At 40.7% G+C, this 19,516-nt stretch overlaps 1 protein-coding gene across 2 annotated transcripts in view; it reads right to left on the reverse strand.

The window, feature by feature from the left end:
* Window positions 1–15,865, reverse strand: part of PLCB4 (phospholipase C beta 4) — a 209,215-nt gene extending 193,350 nt beyond the window's left edge. Inside the window, exon 1 of one of the 2 annotated variants that reach the window (XM_075147727.1) lies at window positions 15,735–15,865. The gene's annotated coding sequence lies outside the window, so the exon portion shown is untranslated. The remainder of the gene's footprint in view (window positions 1–15,734) is intronic. The other variant, XM_075147728.1, reaches the window with a different exon arrangement.
* Window positions 15,866–19,516: the final 3,651 nt, after the last annotated feature.

Below are 19,516 nucleotides of genomic sequence, written 5' to 3' on the forward strand. Positions count from 1 at the left end.
CAAAGACAACAGGCCTAAGAAATACAATCTGCAATTTGAGTCACAGAATTGCAGGGTATCTTGGATGTAACAACTATATAATATCCTAAATTTCCTGCAGGTAGTTTTACCTATGTGTTAGGATAGTCATATGTTTTGGGGTTGTGTTTTTTGGTTGGTTGGTTGGTTTTGGTTTGGGGGTTTTTTTTGGGGGGGGGTGTGGGTGGGAAATACTCTATTTTTACAGTCTCCTATAGTAATTCTCTGGAACCAAAATTATTGTGCTGCAGTTTAAGAAGTTTTCAATCTGTGAACTTACTCACTGCTGATGAAAGCAATAACAATCCAAGACTTTACTCATAGCATTACAAAGAACCCAGCTCAATTACGCGTAAATGCTTTTACTCTGCTTGGGCCAATGAAATTAATTATTTTCATTAAAAACTGCACTCCAACTAAGAGTAAAGTTTAGGAGTGTCTCACTACATCCAAAGAAAACAGAAATGAAGGGGCAATCCCAGACTCCAATGGGCAGCCAGGGCAGCCACTGCAGGCACTGGGGAACATATAGCAGGTGAGAAGATGGGAAGAGGATGGATCCTCCTTTCAGGTCAGCAAGCCACCAGCTGCCAGCACTTTAAATCACACAGACAAAATGCAGTCATCTAAGGTCTCTAGAGGAAGCTCAGCACCATCACCTAAATCCTATTGTAGCTCAGTCTTCTTTTTGGGATGCACCCTGAGTTCCAGAAACTGGGAGCTTATGTCTTGTCATTCATGTTTTGAAACATAGGCCGGCAACACCAACATAGCCATGTTCTGCTGTACACTTTTATTACCGCAATCCTTCGTAACAGCAAAAGAAAGGGATTAAGCAGCATTATTTTTCCCCTTGAATATTTACTGAGATAATTATGTTTCAGTTATAATACAAGATACACTCTACAGTGCAAAACAACACAGAATGGGCATGCCATTTTATCCAAACCTCTTTGTCCCATAACACATAGCTGGGTATATTAGGTATGTTCCTCGAGGAAAGTTTCATGGCACATTTGGAAGAGTTTGCTATCAAACAGATGCACTCAGCTTTTTCATACAGTCCCTTTTTTGGCAGTCATATTAAGTTATACTTTTTTTTTTTAAAAAAAAAAACCATTTTACAAAACAATATTAATTACTAAAGCCATCCGTGCTTCTAGAGAACACTCCCTTCCATCCCTTCTTTCTTTCCTACTGGGCTGCACAGTAAAGATGCAGCAGTGTATTTACAACCATTTTTATGCTAGCAAATGTTACACCACAACAAAACTGCTTTGCTGCAAGTTCAAGAAGAAAGTGGAGGGAAGAAGTTTATATAACCAGACATCATCAACAAAAGCAAGAGACAATGGCAAACCACAGGCCATACACATTTAATCCATAGAAATATTTCTTCCTCGTTCTCACTCTGCTTTCCAATTTGCTTTAATTCCATAGGAGAATCTGACTGGTAGTCATTTCATAATGCACTGCAAGGCCCAAATGCCAGCAGCTTTTCTTGTCTCAACAAAATATACAGAGCTGAAATTAAATTACAAGTGGCTTAAACATACTTTTATTTTGCTCCTACCCACCTAGAGCACATAGTCCCTGTTCAAAGTAAACACGTTTAGTCACTGAATAATATGAAGTATAAAAGAAAGATGTACACTGTAATAAAGAGAGATACATTTCAAAACAATTTTGATTACTATCTCTGAATCTGGCTGCAACCAACTAGCTAAAAGTGATTATTGTGATGGAAATAGCATGGTATTTCAATGCAAGAAAGTAAATATATTCTACCAGATACTAGCACAAGAGTTGAAATCCACCCAAGAAAACCATTTGCATTATCGGTTTGCATTATTCTGCCGTAACGTTTTGACACCGAGTTTAAACATTAAGCTGCAAGTACAATGCCTCTTTTTTAAAACTGATGCAATTTCTTGGGGCAAAATCTGATACGGCTAGCCAGACTTCCTGTCCACTAGTTTCTCCCAAACAAAAGAAATGGGAGACATCGGTTTAATTTTTTATTTGTCCAGTAAACAGATCAAAGCATTACACATCTGCAACAGAGGTTTACAGAGCCTCGTTGTGCAAACATCCTGGGCCTGATGCTGGAGGCTTTATTGAAACAAATCTCTTATGATGGTAGCCAGTACCAATCTGTGTTAGGTTGCCCAATGTAAAAACTTAACTTAAAAGGGAAGTCAGTAACTTTAAAGTCCCAGTTGACCGAAAACTATTAAAACATGCAGCTTGAATTTTTAGGCTCATCTTTACCACATGTAATTAGAATTGTTTCACACTTACATTTTGTTGCCTATACACTAAAAATGGTGTTCAGCTCTAGGCTCCTCCTACACTGGTGTTACACATTCTTTTCGGGAAGGAGCATTTTTACCAAGTATGTACAATGCCTAAAAAAAGATTCCAGAACCACTATTAGATCACTGAGTGTTGTAAGACTGCAGTGTGTCAAATAATTTTTAGCATAGCTGAAACATCTTTCTAGATCTATGGTCTGTAAATTAGATTGCAATTTCTGCCCAATCTGCTCTATTTCTTTTCTCATCCAACTATGCAGTTGAGTTTGTTCAGGGTTTGTGCTTTGTTGCCTTTCACAGAACTAAAAGAAAGAGGGAGGAAACAGAAATAACCCATAGAAATTAGTTTTTAAACTGACAGGGATGTTCAGTGGTAGGCCTGATGTCTGCAGCTATTTCAGTTCATTGAAAAAAAAATTATTTTTTATATGTATATGGTTTCAAGAGCGTCCCTTTAAGCAAGCTTTGCTGATTCAGACTACCTCCACACAGTTGCCAAAAAAAAAAAGTGCTCCTGAGTTATGGTCTGACTTAAAGGTTTACACAGGGAATTCTCATACCTAGAAATAACACTAAGCAGCACATTTACATTTTTGCTGGAAGTCAAAGATGGTGTCAAAGATTATATGAAAAAAAGACTGCTTGATAAATATCCTGTATCAGACTGTACTTCTGAAACTGAAAAGAATGGAACTTTGCTACTGCTGGGCTATAAATCAAAACTGGATCCATTCCTTAACAAAGGTATTAAAAACAACAGCCTCTAATACTGCATGACATAGTCAATCTAAGCAGTATGAGCAATGCCTTGCTCCATGCATTAAGCTGCACTCCTGGGAGTTTGTCTTGGTATAGTATGTCTATGCCCCTGATTTGCTACATTTTGATTTGCAAGTCAAGGTCAAAAGATAATTTACCAGAATCCCTGTTGCTAATACATACACTGCAGGCTTCTGTAAAGCCCTCTTATCACACTAAAAAAAGTCTCAACAATTGGAATATAAAAAGATATAAAATTGTCAGAATCATTCTGAAAGCTGCTTTATACCTTTAGACACTTCAGCTGTTGAACTGAACAACATGAATGCCATTTACTTTTTAACTTGCATTAAATAGGGTATATAGTCTAATTAAAAACACCATGTTGCAGTGTATTATCTCATCTGAGGTATCAGCGAATGAGCACCAATCAGGTTAAAAAAAAGGCTGCATTGTAACAAATGCCATAAAATAAATAATGCAAGGATAGTTCCTGCCCCAGAAACCTTGCAATTTAGGACATGAAGAAAGAATTCTTAAGGGATCATACCAAACCTACCTAACATTCCTGAATTGACATTTACATTGTGCTGTACTTCAGTTCATGCTTTAAGGGCTAAGCTGGAAGTATGCACATTGTTCTGATGTGCATTGCTGAAGGCTGTTGTGTATCTCATTGTTCACAAGACAGTGGGCCTTCATGTCAGGCATTATCATGACATTTAAGATAGGTATTGAAAAAATACCATAATCAGAACACTAGCGGTGGTAGAGTGTGTGTATGTGTGTGTTTCTCTTACTGTATTTAACCCAAGTCCTCGTTTACAACAAAGAAATCTAATTTTAAAAGTCCACTACAGCCAGATATGCCTATGTCCAAAAGATACGGGGAGAGGGGAAGGGGGCTAATGGTGGAATTACCAAACTGGTATCAAACAGCAAAGAGCAGGCTGGGCCCCTATCCCTCCTGTGTCACAAAAGGTTACATATTCTAAACCAATAACACTACCACACTTACTAGAAGATCAAATGTGTCCTAACAGCCATTCCTTGCTCTGCTGAAACTGAGCTAAAAATTAATTCTGAAGAAATTATATCAGCCTCCACACAGTCATCTACAATTCCAGCAATTTTCTCCATCCTGAAAAAGTGCAGTCTTTGACAGCTGATCTCACAAACTAGGTGGAGGTTCTGAAAAAGAGCATTTTTAGCAAGTACATGTCAGTCTAGTGCTACAGTCAGAAACACTTGCATCTTGAGACCACTTTGTGGATATACACTTCACTACAGAAGGAATAATTGGAGCCACCTTGGATGTACAGCCAATGGAATACTGTCAAATACAGCTCTGAAGCCAAATGAAGTATTTCACCTGCAAAACCTACAGACTGATTTAATCATACCTCAAGCTCTGAAGGGCTGGGTTTGTGCAGTTGCAGCGTGCTGAACTCAGGTCAGTTTTATTTCTCATAGATGGCATACCTCCTTCCAAGTAACTCCTGACACTATTTAGATTCTCGTTACCTTTCTTTTGTCAGGTCAAATTTCAAGACTAAAAAAAAAAACCAACAAAACAGAAGCTATTCAATTATCTATCAGATAGAATAGCCTTTTTCTTCTTCCCCCCCCCCCCCCCCAACTCCCTGTCTTCTGCTTTGCTTCTGAGTGTTATTAATCAGCCGCCAACTTTTTAGAGGCAGTGAGTAGATTGGTACAAAATAATAATAATCAACAACAACTATAGCACTACTCAAAGGATGACAAAACACTCTGCAGACAAGCATCACCCAGGCTTTACCAATAGCTTGGAAGGTGACGATAAAATCTCTTTCTAAAGATGGGAAGCCACAAGGAAAGGAAAAATTAAGTGACTTGCTCTAACTTTTGCAAGGCCAAAACATGCCCCAATTGGGAAAGCAATACTAGGAAGACAGAGTTAGACACGATCTACAAGGCTACTTATCATACCGAGCCCAAAGAAAAAAGAAAGATGTAAGATTGAAATAATCAGTAAAGTTTATAAACCCTGCTTCTCATCAGTTCTTCGAAGAACACCATCTCACCAATCCTTATCTCATGGGCTTTGCTCAGAATGAACTGCACTGAGCAGAACAAACCACATCTCCAATGATGTACTCCTCACACAGTCATTTTTTCTATTATTATTTTCCCTTTTAACAATGAAGGGAATAGACCAGTAAGTGGACACACACAATTTTGGCCTATGACTCTTGCTTGATAAAACTGGAGATGCATAAACCCAGTTGCCACAGTATTACAGTAAGAGAGAACACAGAAATTGCAACAACCTTCCAAAAGGCACCTTAGATAAGGCACAAAGTGATTTTGAGTTAAATACAAGGCTCAAGTTGACTTGGGTTACATACTTGTAACACCCACACTTTGTCAATAGACATTACTGAACATGAAAAGCCAACTTTTGTTGAAATTATGTTTTAGTCATTAAGAGATGTGCTAATTACCAGCTGAACCGAAGACTACTCAGCTAAGCAAAACATGCCCTGCCAAAGCCTTTAAGACAATATTCTTTAGTTTTTAAAATGCGAGATGTGATGATAGCATGAAGAGGTGGAAGGAAAAAAAGATCCATCCACTTTCAGTCATCTTTAAATAAGAATTCCTTTACATGATTTAAAATTAACTGAGAAATCTTGTCTTCAACTTCTGCAAAAAGAAGTATGTATACAGAAGCACCTACTTTTTAACTGAAATGATGAGTTGGCTTCTTAGTAACTGAGGGATTCCATGTAATGGTTTATGAAATTAAGCAATATTACAAGAAAAGCAATTAGCATTTAATTAACCAATTACTTTTTAAGGAGGAGATGTACCTCACCTAACAAATACCATAGGTTTACAATTTTACAACTTTTAGATATACAGTTTAAGAGCTCTTAACAAAACTGACACCTTACTCTGATAATTACTACCTCTAACGTTTTGAAGAAATACTGGCACAGATCTTTCAGATGAACCAGGCGAAGCAATCCAAGTTTTGGTTAAAATTTCAACTTGCTCATGAAGGTCTTCACGAGTATTTAAATGCTGCTAAAGGCAGGAGTTATTCTTTTAGATGTCATCAGCCTTTATTAAGGGAATAGAAAAAACTAAATAATTCAAAAAACTAAGCCCACAAAAAGGCTAATGTAATTTTACATGACTGGGAAATCTCTCATATTTTGTTGTATTAAGATTGTGTTCTGTAAAGAAAACAGTTCCATTTAAAAAAGGAGAGAATGAAAATTACACGAAAATACACAGAGAACATTCTGACACTAAATTACAGTGGGATGGAGCCAACTTCTTAAAACCATATAATGTAATGGTTAACACAGCAATGTAATTCTCTCTGCCATTTCTACCTGTGAATTTCAAAATCTGTTTTCCAGTTTTCAAAAGCCTTAAAGTAATCGCCACATTGCTCAACACCTGAATCATGGAAAACTACTAACCATATCAATCATCTGATGATCCAAAATTACCTGAAGAACTACCTGTGTATATTGCCGCATAACTTCAGATCAATTCAATAGATGTTTTTAACCTAACACATATCTGAGAGCTGCAATTATACCTTTGTTTTCACAATATTAGTCTTCAGTTGTTCTACTGGGGAGTGGGAGGTGGTTATACTAAATTAAAGTGAGTAGTGTCTTTTCAAGGATAAATTAGAAATGAAAGCAGGATGAGATCAGTGAAGATTACAGAGCACTGTTTATTTAACTGAGCATAACTAAATCAAACATATATAAATCAGAGCATGTATTTCTTGACAGATTGATTCAGTTTAGTTTTAAAAATTGAAGTGTCACAAAGATCATTATTAAAAAAAACCATCCCCAGCAATAAAGCTCACTTCTTTTTTTTAGAAGTAGTCTATTTCATGCCAGTTCACAGCTACTCATGTACCTATTGCTTTCACCTCATGTGTTTTAAAATACAAGAAGCATTTACAAAGTAAACGTGTTTGTATCGCAAAGAATTACTGCAAACAAACTTTTGATTTCCCCACATCTGGAAATGCATTTACATTACACAAGGCTTTTAGTTCACTATGGGAAAGCTGTTAGAAACTAACACACAGGGATCTGCACAAAACTTGGAAAGCACCTTTTATCTACTTTTAAAAAAAACCAACAACAAAACCACAAAGAAAAAACCACCTGAATAAATCAACAAGTAGACTGTCACTGTAGCCAAAAACCAACATATTTTCTTTTTTCTGAGGCTGCAATTCAGTCAAAGGATCAGCACTGAAAATGAAGATGCAGCAGAGAAATGGCGATTAAGGTTTAACATGCGATCTAGACTACCAGATAAAGGTTTGAGTGAGCTGTGATTCCCCTATCCACACAGGGACCACAATTTTGCAGTACAGACTTCATTAATAAGAACCCTTCTAAATGAACTTGACCAGACTAGCAGAAATAAAGATTTATACTTTCCACACCAACCGAACAAAAACATGCAATAGGAACAACAGCACTCAACGCTTCTCCATAGTAATGATCACACAGCTCTCTAGAGAGGTAAAAGCAAAATGCAGAAGACTGATAATTCTGTTTCTTTTTCCTATCCATCTAAGCATCCATACATATTTACTACCAGCTCAATCCAGAAAACTAAGTGATCATCAGCTGGCTGTCTTTTTCAATGTAAAGGTCATTAACAGCTAAGTTAGCAAAAGAGACATTTGGAGTACTCGCTCCTATGCACGCAATCCATACACCCATTCACAAAAGTACCAATACAGGTTATCAAGTTCACCAGCACTACACCAACTTTTAAACTCTCTCTGAAGCAAGTCCAGTTAAGTACCATATGCTTCTTCCAAGGTGGCAGTCTTCCTTAATTCAACACAGGAAGAGATGGCAATCACTCCCATAAAAGCAGTGCAAATACTTCCATTATCTGATGCAAAGACTAATTTAACTGTAAGACATTTTCTTGTATAAAGAGCCACACACAAAATGGTACACAGTTACAAACTATTTTTTATGACTTTTCAAAGTTAACCTTATGCTCTCATTAGGATCTCTCAAAGGAGACCATTTTATCAGCACCTGTTGGCCCGGCATTTGTGCAGATTCTAGTACTTAGTCTGGGGAGGAGAGGGGAAGGGAAGGAAAAAAAAAGCATGCAGGGCCAAACATATATAATGCTTTAGGATGCATCCAAGTAGACGAGGATCTGCTTGAGGTTAGCAAAATTATACCAATGATATCTGAATGCAGGGAAGCAGCAACCTGTGCAACTGTCCATTTTGTTCTGACCTGGGCCAAGGTCTTCTCAGAAGTTATTTCTCTTCCCTGCCACCTGCTATAGTCACAGGTCAATGAAAAGCCACTGTGTATTTCATAGCTGAAAATCAGAGCATCAGCAAAAAGAACAGCCAGACTCTGCTAGACATTGCCAGATTTGAAGGATTTGAGAAAAAAAAGAAGAAAGAAAAAAAAAATCACTGTATCACTTCAGTTGCAGCAGAGAGATTACAGGACCAACAGTCCTTTCCCAGGGTAAATGTAGATGTACAGCAGGGGCTACTTCTCCCAGCTTTAGAGCAAGCAGAAGGGCCTGCCAGGGTCTCACAGCCTCAGCTGTTGTGCCTGGGAGAATATGGCACCACCACCCGCCAGGAAAACGAGCAGCAGCTGAACCTCCTCCCCACTCAGACTGCCCTATTTGAGCCCTCAATTATTCTCCCAAGCCACATCTCTCTCCTCCCCTCCTCCCCACCCCCAGAAACCCCCACCTTCTGCTTCACCATGGGAATTCACCAATCAAAGCAGATAAGCACATCATGTGAGGGATGGCAGACACGCTGAGGGGAATTTCCAAGAGCTCCCCTGCACCTGCAGCATACACAGATACAGGAGATTTCCAATGTGAAAATTAAAAGCTGAGCAGCGATGCCGAAGTACTCGCGTTACCTGCAACTAACAGCTCTTATGCCAGACTGCAGCACCTAATTTGCAAGCTGCTCTGATATACCTGCAATCGCATTCCATCTTCCCTTGTCATTTAATGTATGACAATTATTCCTAAGCATTTTTTGCTAGGGTACACAAATAACACAGACTGGAAGACCAGAAAGCAATAGTTACTCCGTCTATTCTTTGCTGATGTCAGACATGCAGTACAGTTCTCCAAATCCAGCAGAAATACAGTTCTCCAAATCCAGCACCAATCCTCAAGAACTACATCTGAAGGAAAAAAAATCAAATCATCCAACAGCCGCTGTCTGCCTTGCAGTCAAGGTTTAGGAGCAATACACAGTGCATTTCATCACCACACCGTGCCACCCAACCTCTCCTTTAACAGAGTTACGCTTCATTGTCATCTCTGCAAACAAACCTGCCGCAAATTCATCAGCCTCTCGCCCCATCTCTTCCCCTCCTTCTTCAAAAATGCCTTCTCTTCCCTGATCAGGGTCCTTCACAGAAAAGATTATACCAATTCTGTTTGGTTCAACAGATCACGTGAGCCCAGCTGGAGTAACCACTCCATGGCTCTATTTCCTACTTCCCAATAAGGCATTCATCCTCCATTCCCACTCACTCTTTTCTGAGGGGAATTCTATAAAAATTAGAGTAACACATTCTTATGTCTACGTAACAAAAAAAGCAACTTGCATAAAGGTATCAATATTCAAAATTGTTCGTTTGGTTTATTGGGGTTTTTTTTTGTTTGGTTGGTTGAGGGTTTTTTTAAGGAACTTTTATCCTAATTTGTGTATTTCAAAACAAATAGGCTCTTACTACAGCTATCAACTCCTTTTCTCCCCGTGTTTCCTTCTAGCAGCTGCAGCAGCAGTTCAGATCTCTAAAGGCAGAGACAGGGGCAAGCATCCTGAATTCAGAACATAGCCTCAGCGAAGAAGAGAGTAGAGAAGGTCTGTACATGCAACAAGTATAGCACACACAGCAACATCAATAATGAACATCTCCACAAGCTTGGGAAGGAAAACCAAAAAGCAAATGTGAGAGACATGGCAATTTCAGGCATGAGAAATAAAATGTTCAAGAAGGAGAAAAAAGGGAACAGAAAACCCTGCAGAGTTTTGGAATGCCCTAAAAGATCAAGGAGGAAAAACTACCACTTTGTTATGAGAAGCTCTTTCATCCAACCTATCTTGTTCAAAACCACAGCTTACATCTCACAAGACCTTCCTTATTACTTGTTATTTTCCACAACATCACACTGTTCACAGGATCATGGAAACTCTAGATCACTGGAATCCAAGAGATGCTTCTTATTAACCTTTCAAGTCCTTACTCTTTTTGCCCCCTTTATTAGTCACTAACCTCCTGACTGATTGCTTCCAGTCTGCAGGAGCATGTGTGCTCAAGTTCAATATAGAAATCGTTAGAAAAGGAAATCTATCCCTAACTTCAAGAATAAATAGCCTGCTCTTTAATACCTTTTTCATACCCATTTCCTCCTTACCAAAGTGCACACAAACATTTCTGAAGTTGAATATGTTCATTCTCTCTCAGATGGCATGTTGCTAGACCAACTGCAGTTATAAAATGCTTTTATATAACTATATGATAGGTAGATGACATTTGTAATTTTTTTCTCTCTTCATATTTTCAGATGGTATTATGCATGAAAACAACAGAATAAAACACCAAGCCTGGATTAAAACTTTCCAAGTAAAAGATCTATCATACATCATCTGAAAAGGAACAATGTGTAGTATTCAATCTGAACAGTCACTCTTGAACCTAGCATCTATAACATTATACATCTTCTCATGGTCTTCTAAAATTGCCAATTGCAAGGTTAGCTCACAAAGAAAGTTACAATCTGAGAGCGCCGAAGTCAACTGAATAGAGCCAGCTTCTTCAGAAATGAGAGGGAAGAAGTGCATGGTTACTTCAGCGATACTAATAGACCTTACAATAGACCACATTCCAAACAGACTGCCTCACCTCATTTGCCTGAAGTTATTGTTACTGGTTAAAGAAATACGCTCTTCTTTTAAGAAAAGACCAAGCAAGTGACCCTTCACTGTCCAAGTGTAGGGCCTCATGGTGGTATGATAACAGCCTCCATACAAAGTGGAAAGCAAGGCCCTAACTTTAGATGTATGACAGCTGCCAATCACCTACTTTACTCAAGTTTTGATCACTTGCTATTATAAAAAAAAAAGATGAGAGACACAACATCAGGAACTAGGAGCACTTACTGTTATGGAATAGATTTTCTATCAGACAGCATGCAGCAATTGCAGAAAGTCAGATTATGGATTCACCTACTCATTAAACAAGTTGATCATTAAACACAGAAGGACAAGTGAGACTGCTCCATGCCACACCTATGGTCTTTCTGATCTATGCTGTCTGTCCCACAACCAGCTATTAGCCATTGGTGGGACAGGGTCAAGACTGAGCTCAACACCAGTAATAGCAACAGAAAGGAATGGGAAGCCACAGAGAGATCAAAGCAATAGCCCCATCTACCACAGAAACCTAAACCATGAAAAAGGCAAGTGGCCTTAAAAGCTGGAGACCTTGTATTTCTCCCTTTTCATGAGCAGATACACTACATAAAGGAAACCTAACCTTTCAGTGACACCTGCACTGCACCCCAGGAACAGGTTCCCTCCCACAGAAAGACTAACTGGTGCTTCTTAGAACTCCAAAGGTAAAACGAAACATTGCAACCATTCACAAACACCATTCATCCGAGCCTAGTAACAAGGTAAACAGGACAGTATGACTTGTAACATTCTGCCTAAGGGCTGGGCTCTTCAGTAGAAAGGAAGAGAGAGATTTGTTTATTCTTCTCCAAAAATCAAGATTCTTTTACTGTTGCGCAGGTACAGCTTTAATGAGTTCTTCATTCAGTGGATGATACCTAGAATGATTTGTATAGCCAAACTGACAAAAGAAACCACAGCACTTCACTACCTTATATAAGCTGATGTAGGTCTTCAGGAGGAGCGGATGTAAGTATTGATTTTCCTCCAAGATTCCAGCAGTGACAACTTCGCAGGGAAAAGATCAACAACTCATCATCCAGAAGTCTGCAGGAGAAGAATCTCTAAATGTGCTGCACCATCTATTTCTGTGCCTCACATAAGCCGCTCGGGAGCATCTTGCCCTGAAAACTATAGAGTCCCGGCACTAGCGTTCTGAGGACAGCTGCGAAAGGGCTCTTCTGATACTCTTCCCCATGTTGTGGCACTATTCCAGGCACTCAGATACATCAGCATGTCTTCCTGGAACATGGAAGTTACTACTAGGCATAATTAATTAATTAATTCCAGAATGGCTGGGAATCTGTCTTCTTCCTCTTTATCCATGTTTACAGAACTTCCAGAAACCTCTACCATAAGAAGATGGTGAGGACCAACAAGATAGATTTTCATAGCTTAGTGCTCACAGAGCGAGAACATAAGCAAAGCAAGCTGGTTAATGTCAAAGCATATTATTTTCAGTATATATACCATTGCCATCCCATATATTCAAACCCTCTACAGGTCAGATCTTTGGGAATACAAAGTCCAAAAATCACACGACAAAGTCAAGTCAACACACACTTTTCCTGCAGCAGCAGGAGGACCATAAAGCCTGCTCTCAGAAAGTCCCACCGAATAAAATTTATCTGAGCCTTTGATACATGCACTTAGGTCATTTTGATGTGGTAAGTGTTACGCATGCATCTTTCATAAGAATAAGATGTCCTAAACAGTATAATCAAAAAACTTTTGAAGAGTTAACAGTCTGGGTCATAAACATCTCCACTATGTGCCATTTCTGCAGACATCAAAGAGTCTTCCCAAAATGGGATGTATTACATATCTTGCAAAATTAGTAAATGAACTCAAGCCATCAATTTTGCAATTTTTGAAGGAGCACAATGCATCTATTTATTAGAGAATGGAACTAAGCCCAGGCTACTCATTAGCCATCCTGCAAATAATGCTTATGCAACCTTTAATAATGATTTCCACTAACAACCAACCAGAGACTTTATGATTTGGAAAATTTCACTTCTAAACTAATTTACAACAATTCCCCGAATCTAATGGGACAGATGATTGAAACTACAGAGCAAACCAGCCTTCTCCGAAATCGATGAGGTATCAATTTTCATAACTAGCCATTCTTAGCTAAGATGCCTGCATTAAGTTTTTGTTCTCATTTTTAAAATTCTGGTAAGTATTCCTCTGCGACTTTCTCCCTGTCCCCTGGCAAAGGGATTAATTCAATTTTTATGAAAATATTAAAACAGCAGTTTCAGACTTCAGTCTTCAGCAAATTACGAACAGGAAGGAATAGCAATTGAGCTGTTAAAACCACCAAGGAAAGTAAACCACTAAACAATGCAAGTAGACCACAAAAAATAACAAGTTAAAAAATGAAAAAGAAATACAAAATAAGTAATCTCAAAAAACACGGAAACCACACCCCTACAAGTTTTCAACACAGTATATGTAAACCTGGTGAAAATGAAGACATCAGTTCCTACAAAGCTGTAACAAATACTTGACAGACTCACAGCATAGCCCCAAGTTCATCATCACAGCCAGATATTACTGGAACAAATGGCCAAAGTCTGCAACAGAAGTCAACAGCGTATATGAAGCCAAAATAACTATTTTGGAAAAGGTAAAAGCAGAACACAACCAGTGATTTTGGGTGATATGTAACAAAGAGGTATTTCCTCTGTCAGTAAAGGAAATTCATATGAATTCTCTCTCCTCCCCCTTTTGGTCTTTCTCTCTTCCCTCTCAAGGTTCTTTTTTCCCTGCATGCTAAGAAAAAGCAGAGAGTGTAGGTTATGCATAAATTCATGACAGAAAAATACTGTTTTAGAACAAAACTCTTGTGCGTGGGCACATGTCTATAAAATAAAAGGCATTATTACTCTACCAAGTACGTATCCACATCCAGCAATCAAATCGGATCTTAAAATTTTATTTTGACAGCTACGTGCAGTTATATTTTCACCAGAGGTTCAACTTTCATATTAATACCTGGTTTTTAGTGATATCAAGAGATGAATCAAAACTGACATTTGAAAGCAGAGTGGAATTAACAGTTGTGGAAGAGAATTCTCATCCCTGAAATGTGTAATTTATTTTTAATTATTTTACGAAGTTATCAGTTGCAGAGAGGAATAAATCTGTTCCCAACTCGTATTTAGAAACTGTCTCTGTATAATACAGAATTGCTCAGCTCTGTATAACAATAATTATTTTGTGGTACATAGCAGTATTAGGTACCCTTGATCCGGAGAAAGCCTGCAAATAGTGTCGCCATTACACTTTCAGAAGTTAGAGAAAATAACCTTAAGCAAGTAACATCATCAGCTTGCTAAACTGCTCAAGTAAACTACAGAATACAACCATCAACACGAATGTGTTACGAAAGATTCTGCTCCATCCTCTTGCGGAATCAGAAATGCGACATTTTCTCTAGGATCCTCATTAACTCCAATTATTAAACTGAAAATTCCCTGGTGCAACATCAAGTGAAGTTTGGAAAACATGAACATTATTTACATATTAAGAGAACATGATGCACACTTTGCTAAAGATTTATGCCGTGCAAGACTTTGATTTTCTGTAGCCTCTACTGCCCGCCTTTCTTACAGATGCATCCCCGTGAACACTTTAACATTATATAAACTCCCTCAGAGATAAAGATTATTTTATAACTTTCAAAAATCATCTCCCTTTGAGAAAGTATTACCTAACAAACACATATTATATACCTCATAAATGCACTAGATTCCTGGGTTTCTACTAGATGCCAACATAAAAAAAATACTTGTAATTTATTTTCAGATATTAAAAAAAGAAGACAGAGGCTTGATAACTGTAACTGGAAAGGATAAACAGGATTAAGTAACAGGTGTCTGACTGCACATAATTCAAAGTCATGCATCAAATACGGTGCATAGCCTTGCTGGCAAAATGGAAACATTGCTTTTGCACCTTGTTTTGAAATTTAAGTGACTTAAAAACACCCCTCTAAATTACACACACACACCACAAGCACTTGTATCCCGAGAGACCTTTCAATATATCTGAAAGAAAACAAACAAAAAAAAACTTCAAAAGGTGAGCCTGTCTTTCTCCATGGGGGGGGGGGGGGGGGGGGGGAAGAAAAAAAGAAAAAAGAAAAAAGGGGAAAAAAAAGAAAAGGAAAAAACAAACACCACAAGAAAGTTATACTTAACTACACAGAAACATTTGTCACACCGCCCAGCACTGACAAAATCCGGATACACTCAAAAACTACAGCGAGCTGCACAGCTGGCAGTGAAGATGAGAGGAATAATTCAATCACCAGTCACACACACACACGTATATAGATACATATAAAATCTCACACGCGTACACACAGACATACGTGTGTGTGTTACGTCCATCTCCTCTGAGGCAGCGGGCCGGTGCGACGAGGCCGGGGGGCCGGAGCCGGCAAAGCCGCCCGGCGGCTGCCCCAGGCGGAGCGAAGAGCCCAAGGTTACGGCCCGGAGCGGAGGGACGGGCAGAGCCGATATCCGTGAAGGACGCGATGCCGCCGCCAGACCCGGCGGCCCCCAACGGTCGCCCCCAACGGTCGCCGCCGCCCCGCGCGCGCAAGCCCCTCACTGCCGCCTTACCTCAGCCGCCAGGGCGGGAGACAGGGCGCGCGCCGCCGCCGGCCCCGCCGCGCTGCGCAGGGTGCCGGGGCTGCGCCGAGGCGACGACCTCCTCCTTCCTCCTCCTCCGCACACTGTGCCTGTGCGTGTGTGTGTGTATGTGCAACCCGCCCGCCTCACAGCGGCGGCAGCTCCTCCTTCCCCCCCTCCCTTCCTTTCCCTCCTCCCCCGCCCCGGCGGCCCCGCCGCCGCGCCCGCCTCAACCCCCGCAGCGCGGAGAAACGCGGCAGTAAAGGGGGAAACCCCACCGCCACAGCCGCCGCCTGGGCTGGGCGGGCCGCGCCGCGCTCCCCCCGCTCCTCCGGACGCGGGCACCCGCCTCCCCCCGCCGCGCAGGGCCGCGGGCAGCGCATGGCAAGTGGGCGGCGGGGCCGCGGGCGCGGAGCTCCGCCTGCGCGGCCCCGGGCGCGCGGCCCCCGCGCGCAGCTATACCTTACTCCTCTACAACGGACACGCGAATATACACACACATACCGCACCGGGGCTGCGCGGGCGGTGTTCCTGTGAGGATGCCCGCGCCGGCGTGCCTGTGTTTACTACATGTATTTAAAGGGCGGCTGAATGGGCGAGAAGGAAATCCCCCCGAGTGCTCCCGGCAGGCCTGCCGTCTTCAACGCAGCAACACGCAGCTGAGGAGAAAAAGGGGTGTTTCAGAGGCCGCTGGAGGGTTTCCAAACTCTCACAGTTTTTGTCTCAAAATTACAGTTGGAATCCTTGAGGTTTATTTGAAGTGAGCGGTAGAAGAGGCTCAATGCTGGGCAAGCAAGCTGAGCTAAGCGCACAGGCGGTCAGGAGCACGGGATTCCCTCTCCGAATATCCTCTGGCCAGCCCTTTCACAGCTCGCGCCTGGCTGCAAACCTCTGCCATGGATTGCCCCCCATGAAGCAACCTGTGCTTTCCCCTGTGCTCCTCTGTTTGCTGTCATCGTGTGCCCGGTCTCAGTTTTCCCTCTCTCATGATTTTACGAGAAGTGTTTTCCTCCGTGTCAAGAAAAAAAACATAAAACACCCATAAAACCAAACAAAGTGCTGAGTTTTACAGCTGAAGCAGGTTCCTCATCCTTTCTCTCGTACAGCCTGCCCTCTTGGACTTCGTTAGTGAACTATCCAGTTTGGCCACCTGGGGCCTGCAGCCCTACCACCCCGAAAGGGACACTGGCACCATGAGCTGGTGGCAGCACTCAGAAGAAAGGAGAGGCAGCAAGCTACAGCTGAAGAAGTTATCTAGGGTGAGCTGAGGAAGCAGTGGAGGAAAATCTGAAATAGTTTTGCTAGACAGTCATAATAAGGGTGTTGCATTGCCATGAACTGCTTGATCTGGTAATGCAGTGGCCAGTGCTTAGGGTATACTATCCTATACCATAAACTGTAAAAATCCAGCTTGGAATGAGACCCCCCTCTGGTGCCAGGTGCTGTGCCAGGATGTGATAAAAATTATTCTTCCTTCAAGAGCTGACACCATGCTCCTGGAGCTGCCGTGGAGAAGCAAGCAAAGGGGTGACCGAGAACAACAGCAGCGATGACGCATGGTTTCAGGGACAGCCTGTCAGCACAGCAGACCTACAGACTGAGGGGTTTCTGTAATTGAGGCAAGTGTTATTTTAAGCAGATGTTCATACTTGCTTATGTCTACTCCATTAGAAATTCCTCATGGGCATCGTGGTAGAGGTAGGTCTTTAGAAATACATGAAGGGGAGCAAGGCTGCAGCTAAGGCTCAGGGTGGGTGTATCATGCAAAAGGAGGTGTGGGAAGGAAATAACAAAGGAACCTGCATGAGAAGCACATGAGCTGGATGAAGGCCAGTATCGCTGGCAGGGCTACAGGGATTGAGTTAACACACAGGATATAAGAGCAGCAATTATAACCATTAAAGATGAAGGTCATTGGCTTGAATGTGAGATGGACACAGGGCTAGTGAAGAGGTTTTTGGTTGTAGTTCCAGAAGTGTTTGTTTCTAAATGAATGAAATGGATACATTTGTGGGTATACTCCATGCTCCATGTCTTTTTCATTGCTTTTTTTTTTCCTTTTTTTTCTTTTTGCCATTGGGCTGCATGTAAATTAAGTAAATTATTATAAAAGTAGTAATAAAAAAATATTTTAATTCTAGTGAGGCATAATGGCTTACTCACTAGCAAATAGTATTGGACTCTCCCTAGAAATCCCATGTTTGTGTTCAGACCTCTAGAGCTTGCACTGGCTGTAAGCACAGACACCGTTATTCTGATCCATAATGCCATCTGGCTTTTCCCATGATTTCTTATCTCCTTTCCCCCCAAAATGGCTTCTACATGACAATAGGTCATGGCTGCCTGCCTGTGCAAGGGGATTTTATTCCAGGGTAAAATTCAGGCCTATTATCTTCATTATTGTGGTTCTTAAAACAGTTTTAGCAAAACGTAGGGACTTGAAATGTTTGAGTAACTGCATGAAATGCAGACAAGTAGTGGCATCTCAGAATTAGCGGAAGTATAGTTTCTTTAGAAAAAGCCATTCTTTGTTCTTTCACAGTCTTTCCCTTTCCAATGTCAGCTCTCTGACCTGACTTGTTCATTGAAAGAAGGGCAGTCATCAAAGGAACAGTTGTCAGGACCATGGCTCTGCAAGAAAACTAGAGATACTGACAATGTCAGTTTTAACAGTAAGTGGACTTCAGATTAAAAGGTGTTTAAAGTCATAGAAAGTAAGGCCATATGGAGGGTCTGAAACTCCCCACGCAGCCATAAGTGGCAGGGTCAGGCTCACATATCAAGATTAATTCCCACATTGCAAGTTTTGTTGTGGTACAACTCTGTTTACACACTTGGACTTCTAAACACAGTGCAACTGCTGACGATGCTATCATCTTTGTTTCTCCACTGATTTCCTCCTGACTTCAGCAGTCAGTGTGACTTGGCCAGTTAGGGATGAGTTAGGAGTGAATCTGAAAACCTCCAATTTTACAGCTAGTTCTTAGGTTCACTTGCTGCCTTGCTGTGGACAAGATACAGCTGTACTGTTTCATTTTCTTCCTTGAAAAATATTAGTATTTCCCTCATTAAGAGTGGCTTGTCAATACAGGACAACATTTGCTAGTTATAGCTTTATAAATAGTACATATAAACATATGTAAATGCTAAAGATTTCACGCTTGTGATTTAGAAAGAAGACTTGGGAAAAGATGAACAATGCCAACAATTCATGTTAGTTGAAAACAAAATGCCCCAGGAAACACAGCAGAAAAATCCTAACCCCTGAAGTGATCAGCTGAAACCATTTAAAATGGTTGCCTCTGGTAGAGGTAGAGTGCCACGTCACCTGATCACGTCAGCAAAAAACTACAGCTGTCTTCAAAGGAACCTACTCAATCTGCAGCATATTCAGATTAAAAATTATTTTTCCAAAGACATTGAAAGTTTGGTAAAGTAACGTGATCTTTTGCTTTTATTTCTTATCCAATACAAGGGTGCAGGACATTATGCAATCACAACCCCACTATGTCTCAGAATATCCACACAAAGGAGTTTATTCTCAGTGTTTTATTTCCAGATTGTCTGAGGCAAAATTTTCCTTGGACATCAGCATGTGTAGAGATTGAAAGTATGCAGTAGGTGTAGAAATATGGTAGGTATTTGAAGTTTGAACATGCAAGATTCAGTGAGAATGTTGAAGCTGTGGGTCTACACCATTAGGTTACAGTCAGACAATCTCTGATGCAGCCCGTGTTGATCTAGCATGTGTAATGCTTCTTACTGATTTATAC

Source organism: Calonectris borealis, chromosome 3, assembly GCF_964195595.1.
Source record: "Calonectris borealis chromosome 3, bCalBor7.hap1.2, whole genome shotgun sequence".
NCBI classification, from domain to species: Eukaryota; Metazoa; Chordata; class Aves; order Procellariiformes; family Procellariidae; genus Calonectris; species Calonectris borealis.